Source organism: Protopterus annectens, chromosome 1.part0 (genome assembly GCF_019279795.1).
Source record: "Protopterus annectens isolate FY-2018-M chromosome 1.part0, PAN1.0, whole genome shotgun sequence".
In the NCBI taxonomy this organism is placed as follows: domain Eukaryota; kingdom Metazoa; phylum Chordata; order Ceratodontiformes; family Protopteridae; genus Protopterus; species Protopterus annectens.
The window spans coordinates 664,219,600-664,240,976 of record NC_056725.1 but is presented as its reverse complement, the minus strand read 5'-3'; positions in this window follow the sequence as shown (position 1 = coordinate 664,240,976).

Sequence of the window (21,377 nt, the reverse complement as noted above, 5' to 3'; positions counted from 1 at the left end):
CAGTTTATGAATATGATGACAATGTTTTGGAAGATGAAGCAGAAAGTGATATTGAATTAGATAACCTGGATGTTTTTTACACAGGTTATGGACGTTTAAAAGTTCCTGTGTTACCTTTCTGTTTTAATACTTTTTCTCCCCCTAAGGTCAACCAGTTTATCTGTAGTTTTGAAAGGTTGCTATATTTTAACACTGAAAAAGAATTAAAAAATTTTAAGGGAAAAAAATTTAATCTAAATAAAATTGAATGTCAGGCGCTTAAGGAACTACAGATACAGTCCAACAAAATATAGTGTTTAAGGAAGCGGAAAATGGGGGAAATTGAGTGTTATTGGATAAAATTCAATATAACAACATGGTGGAGAATTTATTGGGTCAAGTTAGCGATTATATTCGCTTACCCACCAACCCGGTTAAAAGTTTTAATAGATTATTATTCAAACTTTTGAAGAAAGGAGAAAGATGAGGTTTTCTGACAAATTCAGATTTCAAGAGACTCTACATTGCAGATCCCCTTGACCCAATATTTTTTGCCATTCCTAAGATACACAAGGATAAATTTAACCCCCCTGGGCGTCTTATCATTTCAGGGAGGGGCTCTTTTATGGATAATGTGGGTTATTTCTTGGATAGTCTATTGAAACCTTATGTTAATAGAGTTGCTTCACCTATTAGAAATAGTCATGACCTGTGTAATTGTGTTAAAAACCTGGAATGGCAAGATAATTAATTTTGGGATAGTCTTGATGTGACTGAACTTTATATAAACATTAAGGGGAAATGGGGGCTGGAAGCAATTGGTATAACCTTAGGTGAGGGTCCACGTTCGTCTTACATTGTGGAATTATTGGAATATTGCTTAAGTCACAATTATTTTTTGTTTGATGATAAATATTTTTTTTGCAATGTAGGGGTACTGCAATGGGGGCAGCACATGCCCCTTCTTACGCTATCCTCTACATGGGTGAATTGAAAAACAGTTTATGTATGTTACTGATTTTTTTAAACAGAATGTAGTTATTTATAAATGATTTATAAATGATTTACTTTTCATTTGTAAAGGTTCTATTCACCAATTTTTTGCATTCTTTGAGGAACTTAACTTGAATTATCATGGTTTGAAATTTAGCTTTCAGGTAGAGGAAAGAAGTATCAACTTCTTGGACCTACATTTTTTTTTGATAGGGACAGAAAGGATCAGTACAAACCTTTTCAAAAACCTACGGCAGTTAATAGTTTTTTCCATGGCTCGAGTATGCATCCCTCACATTTGATTAAGGCATTACTCTATGGGGAATTCAAATGTACTTGGGATAATACTTCCCAAGAATACTTGAAGAAATTTTTTTAGCTGAAGTGGAAGATAGATTATTGTGTAGGGGATACTCTAAAGAAAATCTGAAAGTAGCCAGAAATAGAGTTTATGGTAACAACCCCAAGACCAGCGCAGGTAAGGCAACTTTTTCCTCTGGGACAAACAAGGAGAATATTTTTTATGTCATAAAATATAGTCCCTTTTCTGAGAGAGTTGTACATATTGTTAAACAACTTTGGCCCTTGATTTGTTCTGATGAATTTTGGGGGAGTATTTTTCCTAGAAAGGTAACTTTCTCTTATGGAAGGTTTTTTAACCTTAAGGAACTATTGAATAGACCCACTTTACAGATGAGACTACATGGTGGGGAAGAAGCCTTCCCTTGTTGTAACTGTAATTTATGTTCTAGAATGAGGAATCTCTCAGGTACCATTATTAATGGTAGAATATATCATACAAGGGGGAGATTCAATTGTAGGTCTTGTGGAGTGGTTTACATATTGGGATGTAATTGTGAAAAGGTTAGGTGGTATATAGGGAAAACAAAAGGGATGGCCAGAATCAGGATTAGGGAACATCTCCTGGATATCAGGAATATTAAAAGGGAAAGTCCGGTTGCTAAACATTTTTTTTTCTGTACATCAGGGGGATGATTCTTCTTTATTCTTTAGCATTCTGGCCAAAGTTTGGAAACCTCATTCATTCTTAATTATGGTACTTTGCATCCAGGGGGATTAAATCAGGAATTGTCTATGAATTTCCATTAACATATATTAAATTTGGTACAGTTTCTGCCTTAAATTATAAACAAAGTATTTTTATTATATTACATGAACATTTGATTGTACTGTCACTTTAAAGTGTTAACTTTGTATTTGATAAGGGCATGTAGGTTTATTCATTCTGTTAGTGCTGTGAAGTAGTTTGATAATTTATGTATTGGTTTAGTGGATGTAATTAATCAATTATATATAATATAAAATGCTGTTGGATTTGTAAGAAAATATCCCTTGAAGGCGAAAAGCCGAAGTACCAGGATTAAACATTACCTGGTGTTCATCTACTTTGTGTGGAGTGTTTCATTTATATCTCCAGGTTACTTGACAGGAAAATTTTTGTATATCTCACCAAAATTGATGTTTATGTAGTTTAGTACTTTATCTATAGATTTCTGATGTTTTAAACTTGAAAATAATAACATTTGCCTATATTATTATACTAGTTTATGGAGCTCTCCAAAGTCACTGCTCTCATTGGCCATGTAGGCTCTTCCCCCAATCAGAAGGATTCCTGAATCTCTAAAGCACCATCTTCACAATTCTTGGATGTCTCATGCTCTACAGCTGGTTAATTTCTCATACAATGTATCCCTCCTGCTTTCTATATTGCTCTACCTTCTAAAATTTCTCTTAGACACGTCACCTATCTAAACATTCACCACCTATGCTTAATTAGCAGACCACCTAACATTCTTTACATCTCTTCATTCACCTCTAATTCCTAAACTATGCCCTCTTGGCATCATTAACTCATTACATCTGCGTGATACCTCCAGGTGCATCTGCAGTTATCTCCTACTGACGCCTCTAGGCATCAAATATTGCTTGTTCATATTTGCATTAATAATTCCAAAACCAAACTATTTGCAGTTTTTAAAATATTTCATATTAAAGCTTACACAATGGCAAACTCAACTGCATTAATATTTGGCCTCTGCCTAGTGCAGGTAAACAGATATTAACTGTTGTTTTTATGACATTAATTTATATAATTAAAAAAAATCTAATTTTTCTAATTATCGCAACAACTAACACAGACAGAACTCCTTAGCCTCATATGAAAGCTCCAGCTCTCATCTAGATGAATAAAATGCTGCTGACAGAATGTGCATAACTTGAGTGGTTGCTGAGATATTGTAAGTTGTTTACAAAATATTACAAGTGTAATAATTACTGTGTTTACTGTGACTTATAAAATTCAGTTTTAGACTTAGAAACTAAAGAATACTACTGCTACTATAAAAATAGTTTGTGCTGAAGAGTTTGCCATTTATACTTCTTTCATAACCCCTATGATTCCAGAGATATGAATATTTGTTTGAAATCTGAGGACATAATTTGAGTTTGTTAAAAAGCTTAGGCTCCGCCCATTGGAAGTTACATTGCAAACTTCCTGAGCTTCATTGGAGTGAATGAGTTAACACTTTCTGAGCATAAATTTTGCAACAACTAGTACAACTACAGACTACATTATAAACATCCTCCTTTACTTTGGTATTATATCCTGACACCACGAAAATGCATGTTTCATAAATATATATGATCATCTCTTTTGCCAACATCTGAATATTTGTCTAACACATATAACAACTTACTATCCATTGAGTTGCCTTTATAGACTGTATATATATATATATATCCTAAGATCAGGTCATTTAACATGTATTATATGTATATATGTTTGACTTCCTCTAATAATGAGGAAACTCAATTTCTTTTTTTTTGTTCTTAGTTAAATCTATTGTTTATATGGCTCTATGGATATGAAAGATTTTATGTATTCACTGACTTCATATGTAATTATAATAACTTCCTGTCTATATTATATATCGGGTCTATATTACAAGATCAAAACATTAGGTAGTCGAATACTGAAAGCTCAATCCATAAATAGTGAAAGCTAAAAACTGCAAATGGCCACTTCTGCAAATTTTTTGTCAGGGAAAAAATTTGCTTGGCTGTTACATGGAATTTGCTCTTTTCTCCAATGTAGAGCACTCTTGGAGTTGGTATATATAGTTAGGGGGTGTGGGGGGCACAGCCCCCCACATCGGGGGGTGTGGGTGGTAAAGCCCCCCACTTGATTTGGGTTTAAAGTTTTTTTTTCTTTTTAATATGGCCAAATGAATTCTTTTTTTGTGTGGAAGTGGCCATTCGTATTTTTTAGGTTTCGATATTTACATATCAAGCTTTAGGTGTTTGACTACCTAAAGTTTTGATCTTGTAATAAAGACCCTATATATCTACTGTTGGTGCTTTTCTCCCCTGGCCTCCACTGAAATCTGGTTCTTTGGATCAGACGGACTATCGCGGTAAACAAATACCAAATAAATAAATAATAATTGGAGATATTTTTTAGCCTAGTTATTGCTAAGGGGGGGGGGGGGTGTTGTGCTGTAGTTATTTCTAGTGAGATGAATTTGTGGTCAGATTTCACCAGGGATGGTCACACACACAGGGGGTGGTGCAGTGGTTCCCCATGTTGGTGAGCACCAGATCCAGGATGTTTGAGCCCCTTGTGGGTTAACAAAGACCAGGAACCCTTGGACAAGTGAGTTAGAACACAGATAATTTACCCAATCAATGGGCAGGTAATTAAAGTCATCCGAAACCAGGATGTTTGGTTATATCTTGATTGACTGAAGTTGATCCAAGTAAGCTGAATGGATGTTCTGATTCATGGATGGAGTCCTATAGCTTGTAATGACATGACTGAAGAGGGGTCTTACTTACAGTGAATTGCACCTGAAGTAATTCAAGGGAATTGTGCTGTTTAGTAATCCACAAAAACAAAAACAAAAGTCAGCACCATACCAGTAAGATCAACCATTTTTCATTCTGGCAACACCAAAATTCACAAAATCAGACCAGTTTTGGCACCTTGCCTTCCTCAGTGTCAGTATCACTGAGAAGGCAAGGTGCTGAAACCAGTGTGATTTTGTGAATTTTGGTGTTGCCACAATAAAAAATGGTTGATCTTACTCGTATAGTGCTAACCTTTGTTTTTGTGGATTACTGAAGTTTTTTGGCTGTTTGCACCAGCCTTACTTGTGGGGGTGTGCTTTGGATTGAGTAATTTTACTGTTTAACCAATCTAGAGGTGTATTTATCTTTACTAAATATTGATACACCACCTCCTTTAGTTTTCACATCTTCAGTTTGTGGTTTGAACGTGTGGAAGGAAATGTAACCTGGTATAGTTGGGGTGTTATTCGCAGTCTTAAACTAGGTCTCAGTGGTTGCACAAATGTCAGCATCTTCCAAGGTGAGGAGTCCGGACTGCTTCCAGTGAGTGCAGTTTCTGGTTTACACTACTAGCATTTAGCAGTATAACCATGAGGCTGTTTTTAGTGGGCATTAGTATGTCAAGAATTGTGTTCTTGTGACATTGCCTAAAAAAGACACTATGGGGATGGCAAGAGCCTTAGCCAGTAACCAAATTCCCAGGGTGACAGATGAAGACTATCTCTGGCAAAGCATAAAGGTCTGTTGGCCATGTCATTCCAGGCTGACAGATACTGGATTCCCTTTGAATTACACCAGAAACTAAGCCAACTGTTGAAGTCAATCCTTTTTTGTTTGTATTGATGTATCATTCTAGGCAAAAGTAAAATGCTGCTTATGACTAGGGACATACCTGCCTGAGACACATAATCAGAGAGATCAGTCATGTCTCTCTTCATATAGTACAGTGAGGTATGTCTCAATTCGTTCACACCAACATGGACTATGACAGAGTCATAATAGTGCCTGTTGTTGAGAGACTTGGAGTGCGTGTGTGATGTGGTGGATCCTGGCACCTGACAGACAGGCGACTGTGACTTTTTCCTTATTCATCCTAGTGAGAGGGACATCTGTATGTCTCACAATGAGTCACCTATGATTAAAATGTTTGTTTTCATGTTATGTATTAGGGGCCTGATTGGTGAGACACTGGTGTGTGATATATGTACTATGTTCTGCAGATGATGCATTATGTGAACCATTCTTGTGTCTGTGTTTGGGAGGTCTCTCATGTTTAGGTAAGCCTCTGGTAAGGACCTCTGCATATGTAGGTTTACTTGTTGTTGGTTTGGTAGGTGCAGGAGGTGAGCTATGCATGCTGATAACCTGCATAGTATCAGATGAACTGACTAGTGAGTAAGAGGCCCTGGATTCTAGGTTCTTGATATAGATACATCTCTCACATAATGAATGGGTGTGGACTAGAAGAAGTGGGTTGTTAGTGTACATAAGGCAATTGCTACATTGACTCAGGATGCCCATGTTGACCAGGCTGGCTGGAGAAGCTGTGGGAAATTGTTTGCTCATAATGCTAGGTAAGTTGATGTGGTCTTAAAACAGGGACAGGATAAGAAGGACCAGGTATAGTAGAAGAAAGGAGAAGTGGACAAAATATATGAAGGGCCAGTGGGTAGGATCTGTGTAGTACCTCAGGAGCATCACTGAATGGATCACCTGTCAGTCAGAGACAATAGCAAGTACTCACCGATGGCGTGGAGTGGAGTCCATTCACATTAAAAGGACAAATAAGCATTCCCCTTGACTAATTCCACACACTGGTACAACAACATACAAGCTAATTGGTCACAAAGCCTGACCAATGTCCCTGAATTAAGCTTACTTGTTACGGTTAGATTCATTTCTTGTTTGCAATCTCAGTTAATAGCCATTGATAGGGAAACTCTCTCAAACACACATGCATCCCCATAATAAGATGGAGGTGAAATATGGCTCATCCACAATAACAATATGCAAAACAACAAATAACTCTGCAGGTAGAGGGTAAAATGCCACCACTCAAAACCCAAAATATTGTTAGAGTGCCAAAAAAAAAAAAAAGCCAGGCCAACTGTTCCCCCTATGGCAAAGTGGGAGAAGTGCATTCTTCCACAAATCTTCCAGATGCTGTTTTCCAACTATTCTCCAACATACTCAGCTTTAAACAGAACATTTTTATAACAAGTAAAAACATATAGAGTGCTACTTTTTTTTTCATCATACCCCATTTCCATATCATATATGGTCCAGCCACAAACCTAATTAAATGTCATCATCCTGTACAATCATCTATAACTCTGTGGTTTACCTTCAAACATAATACAATGCCAGAGTAAAGCCGCCCTCAGCATTTTTAAGTTCAAGGTTTTCTTTTACCAGTAATTGCTGTCCCAATATGCTCACATCCCATTCACTTGTATATTGCAAGGAAAGAGACAAAACGTCAGCCTCTTTAAAAGTAAGTAACAAGTGGAAACTCCAGTGATGTTCACATCCTTCAGGTAATCCAGGCTACTACTTCTCAACAACAATGTCCATACTAGGAGGAAGTGAAAAATGGTGTGAGAGATGAGAAAGAAGTGGGTAATGTAGACTTTTTTTTTTATTTATTTTTGCATTTATTAACTGGGAAAGTCTGACTTGGAATGAACCAGTTTTTATGTGCATGCATATCATAAATGTGTTCATACACCCGTTATTTAAATTTTCACTCAGTCTTTCTCATTTATTATGCAGCACAAGAGCTGTATTTTGCAGTATAAACCACTCCTGTTGTTTGGCAAGCAAAGCGACCGGAAACTATAATACACTTGGAACCCAAGTGCACCTGATTACATTCCAAAATAAACTTGTACTGTGAACACATTCCACACTTTGTCATTTTTTGCACAGGTTACATATGTAAAAGGGATAAACTGTCACACCAGTCTTTAAGGTTGCTATCCCGCCTAAATATAAAATTTATGAATGGGAATAGAAACCCTATACAAGCATGTTAATAGCTGCATAGAGACAACTGTATCTACTAGGAATAAGCACAGACTGAACTAAAAAAACAAGCCATCTTGGTGAAATTACAACATCAGTAGACTGCACAACAGGAAAAAAAAAATCATAGCAAAAATTATGAGATCTAGCAGCCCACACCATGAAAGAGCTCTCATCCAACTAAAGAAACCACTCAAGGGGTAAATAAAGTGTACCAAAGCCAAATATGAGGTAAATCTGGCCTCCCAAGCCAAGGACAACTAGAAGACATTATTTAGCTATGTCTGTAATTTCAAAGACAATACACAGCTGTGTACAGTGCTCATTGTTAATAGAGCTACATACACTGAGCCAGAATATTTAGCAAACCTCCTGGCAGACAAGTTCAACTCTCCCCTCCTAGCCTCTACTCAGGAAATGCCACCAGGTCCTCAGTGCTCTCTCTAACACCAAGAATACTGCATCAACTAGCACCATCAATATCCAAGGCTGACTTCTAAATAGCATGAAACATGACTTATCATATCCTCCTGAATTACTATTTAACTACAGCTTCCAAACAAGCTTTGTGCCTCATGACTGGAGAATGGTGAATGTCATTTCTATGCACAAAGGTGGTCATCTATAGACCCTGGAAACTACAGACCCATTAGTCCCACTAGTCTCATATGCAAAGCCATGAAAATAATTATTATGGAAATAATCTGTAATGACATAGGAAACCTCCCAAACACTGGACCCAGCCCAGTTTGGTTTCGACAAGGGCAGATCATGCCTACTCAACCGGATGGACATCTTTGAGAAGGTCAGCAAAGCAATGGATGAGGGCAAAACAGCTCACACTGTCTGTCTTCACCTGGCCTTTACCTGGCCAAGGCATTTGACATAATACTACACCCAATGCATAGCCAACTGGCTGAAAGACAGGACCCAGGAAGTTAGAATTGTGAAGTCCACTGATATAAAAAGGCCAATCTACAGTGACATCCCTCAGGGAATGGTCCTGGGACCACTCCTTTTTGGCATGTACTTCTCTGAAGTCAAGGTCAGTGTTGATGGCCACTGGCTGATCATGTTTGCAGATGACTGCAAATAATGAGCAGTCATTGAATCACCCACTGACACAAATGTTTTCAAGATGGGCTGACACAGAAATATTACTTGTGTCAGAGACAATGACTATAACTAAATGCAAAATCATGCATAACAGTATCATTTGAGAATTCAACCATCTCTGATAACTACTATATTGAAAACACATCATTAAGAGTCAACCCAATAGTCAGGGACTTGGGGACTCACATAGACAGTAATCTGGCCTTTGACTGTTGTGTCTATGATAGTGGGGAAATGATAATATGTTGCTCAGCTTATAAACAAAGGTATGGCATCTAGGTACAAGGCGGTAGTTGTTCCACTGTATTTGGCACTCATCAGACCTATCATTGAGCACAGTGTCCCCTTTGGTATGTACCTAACCAGTCATATCCAACAACTGAAATGCCCACAGATGTTCCTCAGTAAAAGAATATGTGGAATAAATAACATGTCCTATGCAGGCTGCCTCAAAGCCCTATTCCCTGTATTCCTCACTACAGGCTGTAGAGTGGAGCTCTATGCCTGGAATACAAGGCAACTTCAGACCCTACTCTTACTGACCTCCTGCATATCCGCAAAACAATGGCCAATATTACCCATTCTAAACACTTAAACTTTTGCAATGATATAAATAAGACCTACTGGAGAGTTCTCTGGTACAAGCTCCCATCTATGTGAAGCAGTGTTCCAACGTGGGCAACTGGGTGGGGAAACAGGAAATTTCCCCTAGTTTGTAACCTATATCTGTAATGGATACAGGCAGCTTGTAAATGGTTCATCTCCTAGGCCTCTGCTAGTAAATGTTTCTCATCTCCAAAACCCCTGCTTACATTACCAAGGGTATGAGAACTTGTCAGAAATCTGGGATGCATGGCTAGGCTTAAAAAGTCCCCAGTGGTTGTTAGCCTAGTACACACCTAGGAACCTATGAGCCTATGAATTGCAATATATGCATTTTGGTAGTGCAGGGTGGTTATGTTACAATTTGTACATGTATAGTTTAGATATTCTTACTTTTTTCTTTTTTTTAGTTAGATTAAATCAGATCTGTTTTCCTGGTAATGCCATTTTTGGTTGGCTGGTTGCAGTCACTGTCTTATTATATATTTTATTCATATATTTTAAAATATTTATTTTAAAAATAAAGCTCATGTCTATGAGTAAATTTAGGTGGGAAATGCTGATTTTAGGAGGTTCTATGTTTGTGCATTGTGTGTGAAATGCTTTTTATGGTACTCAACTTTGAGTTGAAGCATCGCCAATCTGTGGGTTGTGCAAGATACCAAATGACCTAGCTATGGCTCTGTCTAAGCCCATTTGAAATCTGATGGCTTCCATATTTAACGTAGGTTTAAAAGTTGTGTTCTTAGAGATTCTGCAAAGGAGAGCAAGTAACCTTGATATTAATGAAAAATGTGAATATGTATATTAAAAACGAATCTCATGGTCTGGTAGTATCAGTCATCCTGCTTTGCCCATTAGTGAACACATGTTTGTAAAGGAAGGCATTCACTAAAGCAAGGCTGGCTAAGGAATACCTAGTCATGATATTCTGAGATATATAATTAACAAAACTTTGGATTTTCTCCAAGCCATGCAGGTTACAGACAAGATATAGACCAGGGTAAACTAAAAATGTTATTCACTAAAATACAATTTTTTTTATTTATTTTTTATTTTTTTATTTTACATTTGTTGACCGGGCTAGTCCAGCTGGATAATTTCCATTTTCAGTGGAGGCCCGGGGAGAAAAGCTCCACAATTAAAACAAGGTTAAACATTTAAGCAACAATGCATACATTTTAGTCTAGTAGAAAATACAGCTAAAAAAAAACAGATAAAAAACAAATAGTCTAAGCTATATATTCATATTTTTCTTTTTTTTTTTTTAGAACAGTACAGTAATTTAGTCATTTGAAATAGCAGGGAAAGATAGTGATTTTTACGTAGGGAGTTATGGCTGAAGAGCGAAGAAGTCATTTAGTCTGGATTGGTACAGGAGCAGAGCCAGAAGTTGTTAAGATGTAATAGAAGTTGTTTTTTGAAAAGGTGAAAGGAGTCTAGTGAGGTAATGTGTGGGGGGAGGTTATTCCATATTTTCCCTATGGAGTTTGAAAATAGACAGTTACCTGCTGAATTTGTAATTCTAGTTGTGGTGACTTGTAGCTTTTCGGCAGATCGCAACTGTTTCAAGTTTTTGTAGGGAGTAAGGAGGTTACTGAGAGCTGGTGTTTTTGTTGGTTGATAAAGAATGTTATGTGTAATTAAGAGTTGTTGATAGATAAGCTTGTTAGGTAGTTCTAACCATTGTAATTGTTTTAAGTTATTACAGTGGTGAGTTCTGTACTGGGATGCTGTGGCAAAACGGGCTATATTATGATATGATGTAGTTAGTTTTTTCAGGTTAGCTTTAGAGAGATTGGTGTAAATAGAGGAAGCGTACAGTAGGGTGGAGATAAGATGTGATTGAGCTAAGGTGGTCCGTGCTTCTGGTGTAAGGAAGGGTTTTATTCTGTACAGTGAACCTATCTTTTTATTTACTGCTTTTATAGTGTTATTGATATGACAGTCATAGTTAAGATTATTATCAATAGTAACACCAAGCAGTTTGGTAGTAGAGTCTGGGGAGATAAGAGAATTGTCAGCTGCAGTAATAGTAAAATTTAGTTGAGAAGATTTGTGGGTAGGTGAGAATAGTAATAGTTTTGTTTTCTTGGAGTTGAGAAGGAGACATCTTTTTGAGAACCATTGTTCAACGGTTGAAAAGGTAGATTGTGTGAGTGACTGGAGTTCAGATTGGGTGGAAGCTGTACAGATGATGGTAGAATCATCTGCATATTGTATGCAGGTAGTGTTATGGATAGATGATTGAAGATCATTAATAAAGATAGAGAATAAGAGTGGACCTAATATTGATCCTTGAGGTACTCCTAAGGAGATAGGTAGTAGAGCAGATAGAGAATTTTTCCAGAGTACTGCTTGTTGTCGGTTTTCAAGGTAGGATGAGAACCAGGTTAAGGAGGAGAAATCCAAGGCAAGTGAGTTAAGTATGTGTAGAAGAAGTTTATGGTTGACCATGTCGAAGGCTTTTGACAGGTCTAGGAAAAGAGAAGCAGTTAGTTTGTTATTATTACGGTTACAGTTTATGGTATTAGTAAAGGAAAGTAGTGCAGTGGTAGTACTATGTGAGGGTCTAAATCCATGTTGAGTGTTTGCTAGTAGGTTATTTTGAAGGAGATGGTTAAGTAGTTGTTTGTGTATACATTTTTCCATGATTTTAGCTAGTGGGGATAATAGTGCTATTGGGCGGTAGTTAGAGAGGTCAGTGGATTTGCCTCCTTTATGTAAGGGTATGATGTGTGATATCTTCCAAATTGCTGGAAAATCACTTTCTTTTATGGATCTGTTTATTAGGATCGAAACAGGGTAGGCTATAGCTTTTGCTGCTACCTGAAGGAATTCAGCAGGAAGCTTATCTGCTGAGGGGTAGTGGGTTTAAGTTTTTGTAAGAGAGATTGTATGTAGGAGGTGGGTATGGGTTGAAGTTGAAGGGAAGGAATGACATTGTTGGTGTTACTTAAGATCAGTTGGGAAGCATCAGGGGATAAATGGCTTGCTAGTGTTTGTATGGAAGTAGTAAAGAAGCTATTGAAGTTATTGGCTATTAAAGAGGGATTATCAGGGTCTAGATTCTGTGGGTTAGGTGTTACTATTTTACCTGGGGTAAGTAGATGATTGATAGTAGACCAGAACCTTTTTGGTTTTTTTTTTGTGGATTGCTGAAGTTCTACATAGTAGTTCTTTTTGTCTGAAATAATAGCATTTTTGGTTTTGTTTCTCAGCTCTCTAAAGGTTTGATAGTCTGTTGGGTTTCTAGAGGAGCGCCATTTCTTCCAAGATTTATTTTTAAGCCTGATCTTTTGTTTAGTATTAGAGGTAAGCCAGGATGCTGTTCTGGTCTTTATTCTAATGGTACGACTTGGGGCATGGTGGTTTAAGATTGTAAGGAATGCTGAGTTGAAATGTTCTACGGCTTTGTTGAGAGAGAGGTGCTTTAGAGGGGTCCAGTTGTATTGTGAGAGTTCTGTTTGAAATCTTTGGGGATTAAATTGTTTCTTTGAATATAGTGTTCTATGTGAGGTAGGTAAGTTTTGATGAGTTTTAGCTCTAATGACATATGTGAAGGAGTGATCACTAAGGTCATCAGGAAGGATGCCAGTTTTGTAGCTTTGTGAGGGGGAGTTTGTAAGAACCCAGTCTAAGGTGGTTTCTTTTTTGCTTGTTTTATTTATTCTAGTGGCACTATCAATTAGTTGTTTGAAACCAAAAAGGTTTAAATGGGAAGTGGGGTTAGCATTGTTACAAGATTTCCAGTCAATGTTAAAGTCTCCAAGGAGTAGTGTTTCTTGAGGGAGGTAATTAGAGAGTTGTTCAAGAAGTTGTTCTAATGTGGGGATATTATTTCCTGGAGGCAGATAAGCACAAATGATGTTTATTGATTTAGTAGTGTTAATTTGAACTCTAGAGCAGATTATTTCGACATTATTGTTTTGGGTAAGAGCAAGGTCAAGGAGAGTAAGCTTCAGGTTAGATTTATATAGGATAGCTACTCCACCTCCTTTCTTGGAGGTGCGATCAAGTCTAACAATGTTATATCCAGGTGGGGTAATTTCAATATCTTTAATAGATGGTTTTAGCCAGGTTTCTGATAAGCATAGAATGTCAAAGTTGTGTACTTCTAGTAGGGCATGTATTTGACTAACTTTATTACAGATACTGCGTATATTTAGGTGGGCCAAGGATAGTATGTTTGTAGTTGTAGTTGATGGAGGAAGGAGAGCTTTTATATGGTGAGTGTGTGTTTCAGTAGTTGTAGGTTGAGGGCCTGGATTGGGGTGTATGTCACCATCCTGAAGTAGATGGAGTAGTAGACCATAGTTTTTGGTTATGTGTTTTAGAGATGTGTCAAATAATTTCTTTGATTTAGTTTTTAGTAGTTTACAATGTAATAGTCTATGGTATTTGGGAAGTAGGTATATGGTTTGTGAGGAGGTAGGTAAATAGGATGAAGGTAGGTATGTTGTAGGTGTACTAGTATGTTTTGAGGGAAGTGAGAGAGAAACAGTTAAGGAGTGTTCATAGGAGGTTAAGAAGTAGGTAGTAATGAGAAGGAATAATAGTAAGAAGGTGATAGGTAGTTTAAGTTGTGAGTGGAGGATAGTTGTAGACATGATAAGATAGTTGTATGTGAAGTAGGGTTTCCTGATATGTTGTAGTGGGGTGTGTTGTGGGAGTAGGGGGTAGAGTGGAGGGGGCTGTAATGGTATAGGACTTTAGTGAGATAGTGGTGGGGTTGGTTAAAGTGGTAAGTAGGTGTGACTAAGTGAAGGAAGTTACACAATGTGTGAGACTGTGAATAGGATAGGATAGCAGTAGTAGGAGGTGTGGCTAGTAGAAATATAAATGTAGGACCCCTGGGGGTGGGTGGGATATGGGGGTAGGGTGAGGAGCGGGGCACACAAAGTAGACCAGAGGAGAGTGGAAAAAGTATCAGGGAAGGAAGGGGGAATCAAGGCAAGAGAAAGTAGCCTCGGGGGAGAGGATGAGACAGAGAGGTAAAGGAGGAAAAGGATTAGTATAAGGAGGAGAGAATAAAAGTGTAAGGTAGAAGTCAGTACTAATATCCCAAATAGGGATGAGAAAAGTATAACATCTAGTGGACAAAAGTAGTAGTGCAGTAAGCAAACAAGGGAGCTACCAGGCGTGGAGCTGTACTAGAAGGGGGAGAGAGGATAGACTATGTGGCCATCCGAGGAGACTGTGAGGGGAAATGAAGGATTAAGGAGGGGTAGCTGCTGGCTGCTTAGCTAGTGGCAGTCTGAAAGTTTAGCAGGAACATTTAGTTAAAACGTAATATAGCATGACTAGGTAGACATACTCTCTTTTTTTCTGGTGGTGTAGAGGGTGGTAGAAGAAGACAATGTCCTGATCGAGTCCAAGGGTATTCTGTGGGGAACACCCTAATAGTGAAAATAGAGGGATACAACCCAGGCAAAGACACAGGGTCGTGGAGGGGATAGCTATTAGAGGAGGGAAAGAGGACAAAAAGATAATGTTAGAGTACAATATTGACATACAGGGTTACAATTCAGAGTCAAAATGCAATAAAAGACAGGTTATGCAACTGGTAAGCAAAGCAACGTCAACTGGTAAGCAAAGCAACGTTACACATAGTTGATATAACTCTTTAGGATGTACATATAAATGGTGAAGGGTACATTTCAAATAAATAACTGTATAGCTAATATTATATAGAGCCTAATGTTACAGCAAATCACCACACTCACCAGAGTAATGCAGTGAACGCATTCACGTTAACATAAACAATTCAATTGAAACACTTTCCAGTCTCTTTAGGAGGTGTAGATGGTGTAAATAGCAAGTCATAACACGGAACGCTATCGCGTATACAGAAATATGATATATGAAAGCAGTAAGTGTGAGGACTAGGATAGGAACAGTTCCACTGTAAGGCAAACCTAATAACTAAACACATTCACTTCTAAGTTAGCAACAAATACAAGAGCAGTCACTTTAAAAGCTAGCCAAACTATCTAAAATTATTCACGTTTGCACAACCCGTAAGTACTCATAGGTTGGAACAGCACAGTATACAAAACCAGCATTCGCGTGAGATGTAAAGGGTTCCTATACCAGCTTAAGCAGTATCGGTATCAGTATCAGAGGGGTCCCACTTATGTAGCGCTACCTGAAAGCTAATCACCTTAATAATGGGGTATTTCTTCTTAAGCATCCCTTACATTATCGCAAAGTGGATGTACTGAAACCTGGCTAAATAATATAACTGCTTACCTTATTTTTAAGGTTATAAAATCAATCATTGCAATTAATGTTTTAATGGTACTGGAAGTGTGTTTATATTTTTGGTTAAGGAATGCCCTCAAATTCCAGAAACATTTATTTTTGGTAATACAACTGACATTATAGACTGCATTTTATTTTGCTTAATATCAGCTGGTCTGTTATACTGACTGCAGAGATATATACAGGGATATATATAAGATGCCAAAGGTTGTTAGAAGAGGAATTAGAAGAAGGTATCATACTTTATTCTATAAACACTTAAGATGACATCATAGCAGGGTATCATAATCATCAAAGAACCACGAGATGGGTACTTCACAGGATCCTTGAAGTCTGATTAGAGTGCTAATGGAGATTTTCAACAGATCACTGGATAGTCCAAAAAGGCCTGAGGACTAGTAAACAAAAAGTCATTGCCTTGTATAAGGTACAGAGCAAGAAACATCTTAACTGTAGGCTCGTCAGCCTAGCAGCCTTGATATACATCTTAGAATCCTCATGAGAAATAATGTAGTGCTTCTATGTCCAGAAGAAGAGAGTTACAGGAGAAAGTAAGAAGGGTGTACCAGTTGACATAAACTACCTTGACTTCAGCAAATGCTTTGACATAGTTCTACATGGAGGAAGACCCAGAATGAGGAAATGGACTGGTATGTGGTGGAATGGTAGGACAGAAATGACAGGGGTCAGAAACAGATGATGTCAGGAATTAGGAAACTGATTAGTAGAATACTACAGGTGGCTGTCCTGAGCCTACACTCATCAGTGAGTTTGCCTCAGGCATATTTGAGGGAACTGAAATCAGGATCATCCTCCTCCTCCTTGCTAATGGCACAAAGGTGCAGCACTGGATGATGGAAGAAAAACTTTACAGAAAGATTTGGAAAGGCTTACCAAGTAGACAGAAAAGTGTTGGTTGAAGTTCATTGCAAAAAAAATGCATAGAGCTGCACTTGTAATGCAGCAGTTCTGGAGTGAAGCATCAGCTGGGGAGGAGTAGAACAGATGACAGCAGTGGATGAAGATTTACTCCTAAAAATGGAGAACATCGATATCTGTGCAGAAACTGAGACCTGGTTCAAGGCTCCAGAGAGCACCCCTGCAATACTAGGCTACAACTCTTACAACACTTTTTGGCTACCAAACCCAGACCAAAACACTAAAGGTGGAGAAGTGTCCATATTCACCAAGGATATTCATACCTCCAGGCTAGTTGCCCAACACAATGCATCTGAAATTCTTCAGGTGCAACTAACACTAGGTAAGACTGCAATCCAAACTGTAGCTTGCTACAGATCCCCCACCATGCCCCAAGATACTCACTACACCTTTCAAAACATACTGGAAAATGTTAAGATACAACCAAACACTCTAATACTGGGTGATTTCAACTACCCTGCTATTAACTGGAAAAACTACTCGGGTACCAACACCTTTTCCCAATGGTTCTTGGTATTAATAAATTCCAATGCCCTGGATCAACTAATCCATTGTCCCACCAGGGACTCCAATATCCTAGACCTGGTCATTACCAACATGGGAGATAGATGCTCCACACCAGTGGTCACCTCCTCATTGGTCAGGTCTGACCATAAGCAAATCGCCTTTGACATCCACATCCCACCCCCACCCCCCAGTAAGGAAACCTCCTTAAAAACCTTCTCCAAAGCCAACTTCATGCATATCAAGTCAGAAGTGACAAACTTCATGACACCCATGCAGATATGATCTGAAAGTTCGACTGATGAATCCTACACTAAGGCACTATATGAGCACATCCACTTGTGCATTAATCGTGCCATCCCAAATAGAACCAGGAAGCTCTCCTCCAAAAAAAGGAAGCCAATCTGGTGGTCCCCTGCCATAAACAAACTATACAACAGAAGGAAGAAAGTATTGCAGAAAAGCGGAAAATCCCAGGATGCAAAAATCTCCCTTACCAGCCTCAGTAAGAAGCTGAGATCCCTCATAAAATCCTCCAAAGCTAGTTACGAAAATAAAATTGCCAAAGATTCCAAAAACAACCACAAGGCATTCTATAGCTATGTCAAGAATCTAAATGGCAATGCTCAGATCTGCTCTGTGCTACAACAGAATGGGATTAAATATACTGATCCCAAGGATATTGCCAATATCCTGGCAGATTGATTTAGTGCCAGTTTCTCCCTCCTCTCACCCCTAAAGGACCCATCTCAATACCAAAAGATTGCTAAATTCCGGTAATCATGGCCACACAGGTAGAAACCGCACTCTCCAAAGCTAAGAATACAGCATCCATGGGACCAGATGACATCCCGGGCTGTGTACTACATGAACTAAAAAATTAACTGGCACCTCACCTAAGTGTCATGTTTAATCATAGCCTCACCTCCAGCATCATGCCCACTGAGTGGCGCACAACTACAGTTATCCCATTCCACAAGTGGGGATCAACCTTGGATCCCAGGAACTACTGTCCCATCAGTCTGATGAGGCTGATCTGCAAGGGCATGGAACGCATTATCATGGAACTTATAAACAAAGACATTGGCACCCTTCAAACACTGGACCCCACCCAGTTTGGGTTCGTGAAGGGCCGATCTTGTCTCCTGAACTTGAATGACTTCTTCAAATCAGTCTCCAGAGCTGTGGATGAGGGTAAGGTGGTCCACACAACCTATCTGGACCTCGTCGAGACCTTCAACACTATCCCACACTCTGGAATCATAGATAAACTTACTAAGCTGGGCAAAAATCCCTACGTCACTCGATGGGTTGCCAACTGGCTTACTGACAGAACCCAGACTGTAAAAGTAGCCGACTCAAAATCCACCTCCAGACAAGTAACAAGTGGAGTACCTCAGGGTTCAGTCCTGGGACCACTCTTGTTTGGCATCTACATCTCTGAAGTACAGGCCAACACTAAGGGACTCTGGCTAACAAAGTTCATAGATGACTGCAAACTGGGAGCCATTATTTGAATCCCCAAATAATGTGGATATTCTGCAAAAAGGCCTTACAGAAACAGATGCTTAGTGCCAGAGCCATGGGCTCAAGCTTAATGCCAAGAAATGTATAGTTATCCCCTTTGGGAAAAAACATGTACCCATGACTTACCACATAGGTGGCAGTACACTAAACATTGAAAGTGTGATGAGAAACGTAGGGACACAGGTGGACAATGGTCTCACCTTCGATAAACACATTGCCACAACAGTCAGGAAATCCTTCTATGTGGCACACCTCATCACTAAGGGCTTTTCATCCAGAAAAAAGGAGGTCATTGTCCCACTGTACTCATCCCTCATTAGACTCATTATAGAGTACAATGTCCCATTTGGTATGTATCTCACAAAACATCTGCAACAGCTGGAAAGGCCACAGTAATACCTCACTAAAAGAATCACAGGCCTAAAGCAGATGCCCTATGCTGACCATCTAAAAAAATGCCAGCTATACTCTGTAGCATATCGTCTACTCAGAGGCGATCTCTGCTTAACATACAAGGCCATGTCAAACCCTGAGCTGTTGGACATGCTCCACTTAAAGAAATCCCAATACCTCAGAGCCACATGCTCTAGGGATCTAAACCTTGTTAGCACAATGAACAAAACATGCTGGAGGGATAGGTTACTGACCCAGAGACTCCCCATACTCTGGAAAAGACTGCCCATACATGTCAAGCAGAGCACTTCCTTGTCCCTCTTCAAAAGGAATCTTGATGATTAGATGGGGGATAGGTAATTCACCCTGGGATTCATGTCAGTCACCCTGTTAAACAGTGGTCCAGGGAAGTAAATATTGTGGGACAAAATATCCAGGGAATTGTTATGGCTAGGCTTGTATAGGCCATAGGGCTGACAGCCTAGTCCCAGCCTATGAACCTATGTTAATCATACATGGATGTGACCACCAGGAGCAAAGTGAGATGTCACAGGAAACAGCAAACAGTAAACTGAACTGTATTCTAAGGGGTATAGGCTCTAGAAACAAAGAATAATTTTTTCCAATCTACAGGGTATGAATCAGGCCACACAATTTGCAGTTCTGGTGGCAGTAGGAAGAAAGGGGCATCAGATTACTGGAAGAAATCAGAGAAAATCCAGGAGATAGGTCAGTGGAATGGAAGGGAATGGATATGTTCAGAAATATGAGGAGCTCACCATCTTCTCTTTTGAGACCAGGAGAAATGGAGAATATGATAATAGTGGACGAGATCATGTCATGAAGATGTGAAGAGGCTAGTATGGACAAAAAGGATTATTGGAAGGGGGGCACAAGCAGCAGAGTTTAGAGACTAAGTACTCCATGGATATCCTTGCATTTCTGAATGTACTTCTTCATAACAATGGCTGTAGGTCCATGGAAGATACTGCTGGAATGGAAGTCAAGAGGGAATCCATAGAAGCATTCAAAAGCACACGAGACAGTTGGTGAAAGGGTAAGGGGGAAATGAAGGGAGGGGGAGGGGGTAGAATGCTAAATGCACTTAAGGAGTAGCCTTGATAGACTTATTGTCTCATTCTGCAATTATGTAAATGTAATGTAATGGTATACCAATGATAAAGCTAAAGGTTTGGATATCTGTCAAAAGGTGTAAATAAATGCATACTGTTTGCACAGTGTAGCAGCCCTATTTTTATCATACCCTTTATCTAGGGTGCATAATTAGAATAAACAGGCACAATTCATCCAAGGATCTATTAAAAATGGTCTTTAGCTTGATTTGCAAATGTTTCTCTATTACTAGAAGACACAGCTATGTAAATTTCTTTGTTAACCAATGTTAAACAAAACCTATAGATTTCGTATTATAAAATGGAACACCAGTGGCTCTGCCTGTGATATACAGGGATAAAGCCCTACTACCTAAGACCCAGACAACATAGGCTCAGTTAGTGGTCTGGGTACTGGAAGGATGAAGGTGATGAAGGGGAGAGTGAGCGGCCAAAACTGGCACACCCATCCTGTGGACAGGGAGGTGCTGTGACCAGCTGCACCACTGACATTGTTGTTTGATTCCTGATAATAGCAATTGCAGTGGTATAGCTTGTGCCACACATACAGCCAGAAGGCTGTGACTGGGTGCATACAGAAACATGTATGCTGGACCTCCTAGGCAGCAGTTTAAGTGAATGTTACATGCTAACACTGAGATGGAGTTAGGTGGGGAAGGAGTAGATCCTCACATGAATGAAGGCCTGCTGGCTTTTTATTCTTGCCTCTATAGGGGAAACAAATGAGCTAATAAGTTGTTACCCAAGACAGATAATGACTTGGCTATACGGCTGTCATCCTAACTGGGAAACAAGAAGGTTGGCTCTCCCCTTGAGGGGAATGAATGGGCTGGATCTCTCCTGGAGGGGGAATAAATGCACTGTCTCTCCCTGGGAGGAATGAGTGAACTGACTCTTACCCTGGAAGAGGGGGTTGATGAATGGGCCAGCTGTCAATATGGATGGTGAATAAATGGGTTGGCTCTCACCCTGCAGGGGGAATGAAAAGGTTGGTTTTCACCTTAAAGGTGGGGAATGAATGGGTTGGCTTTCACA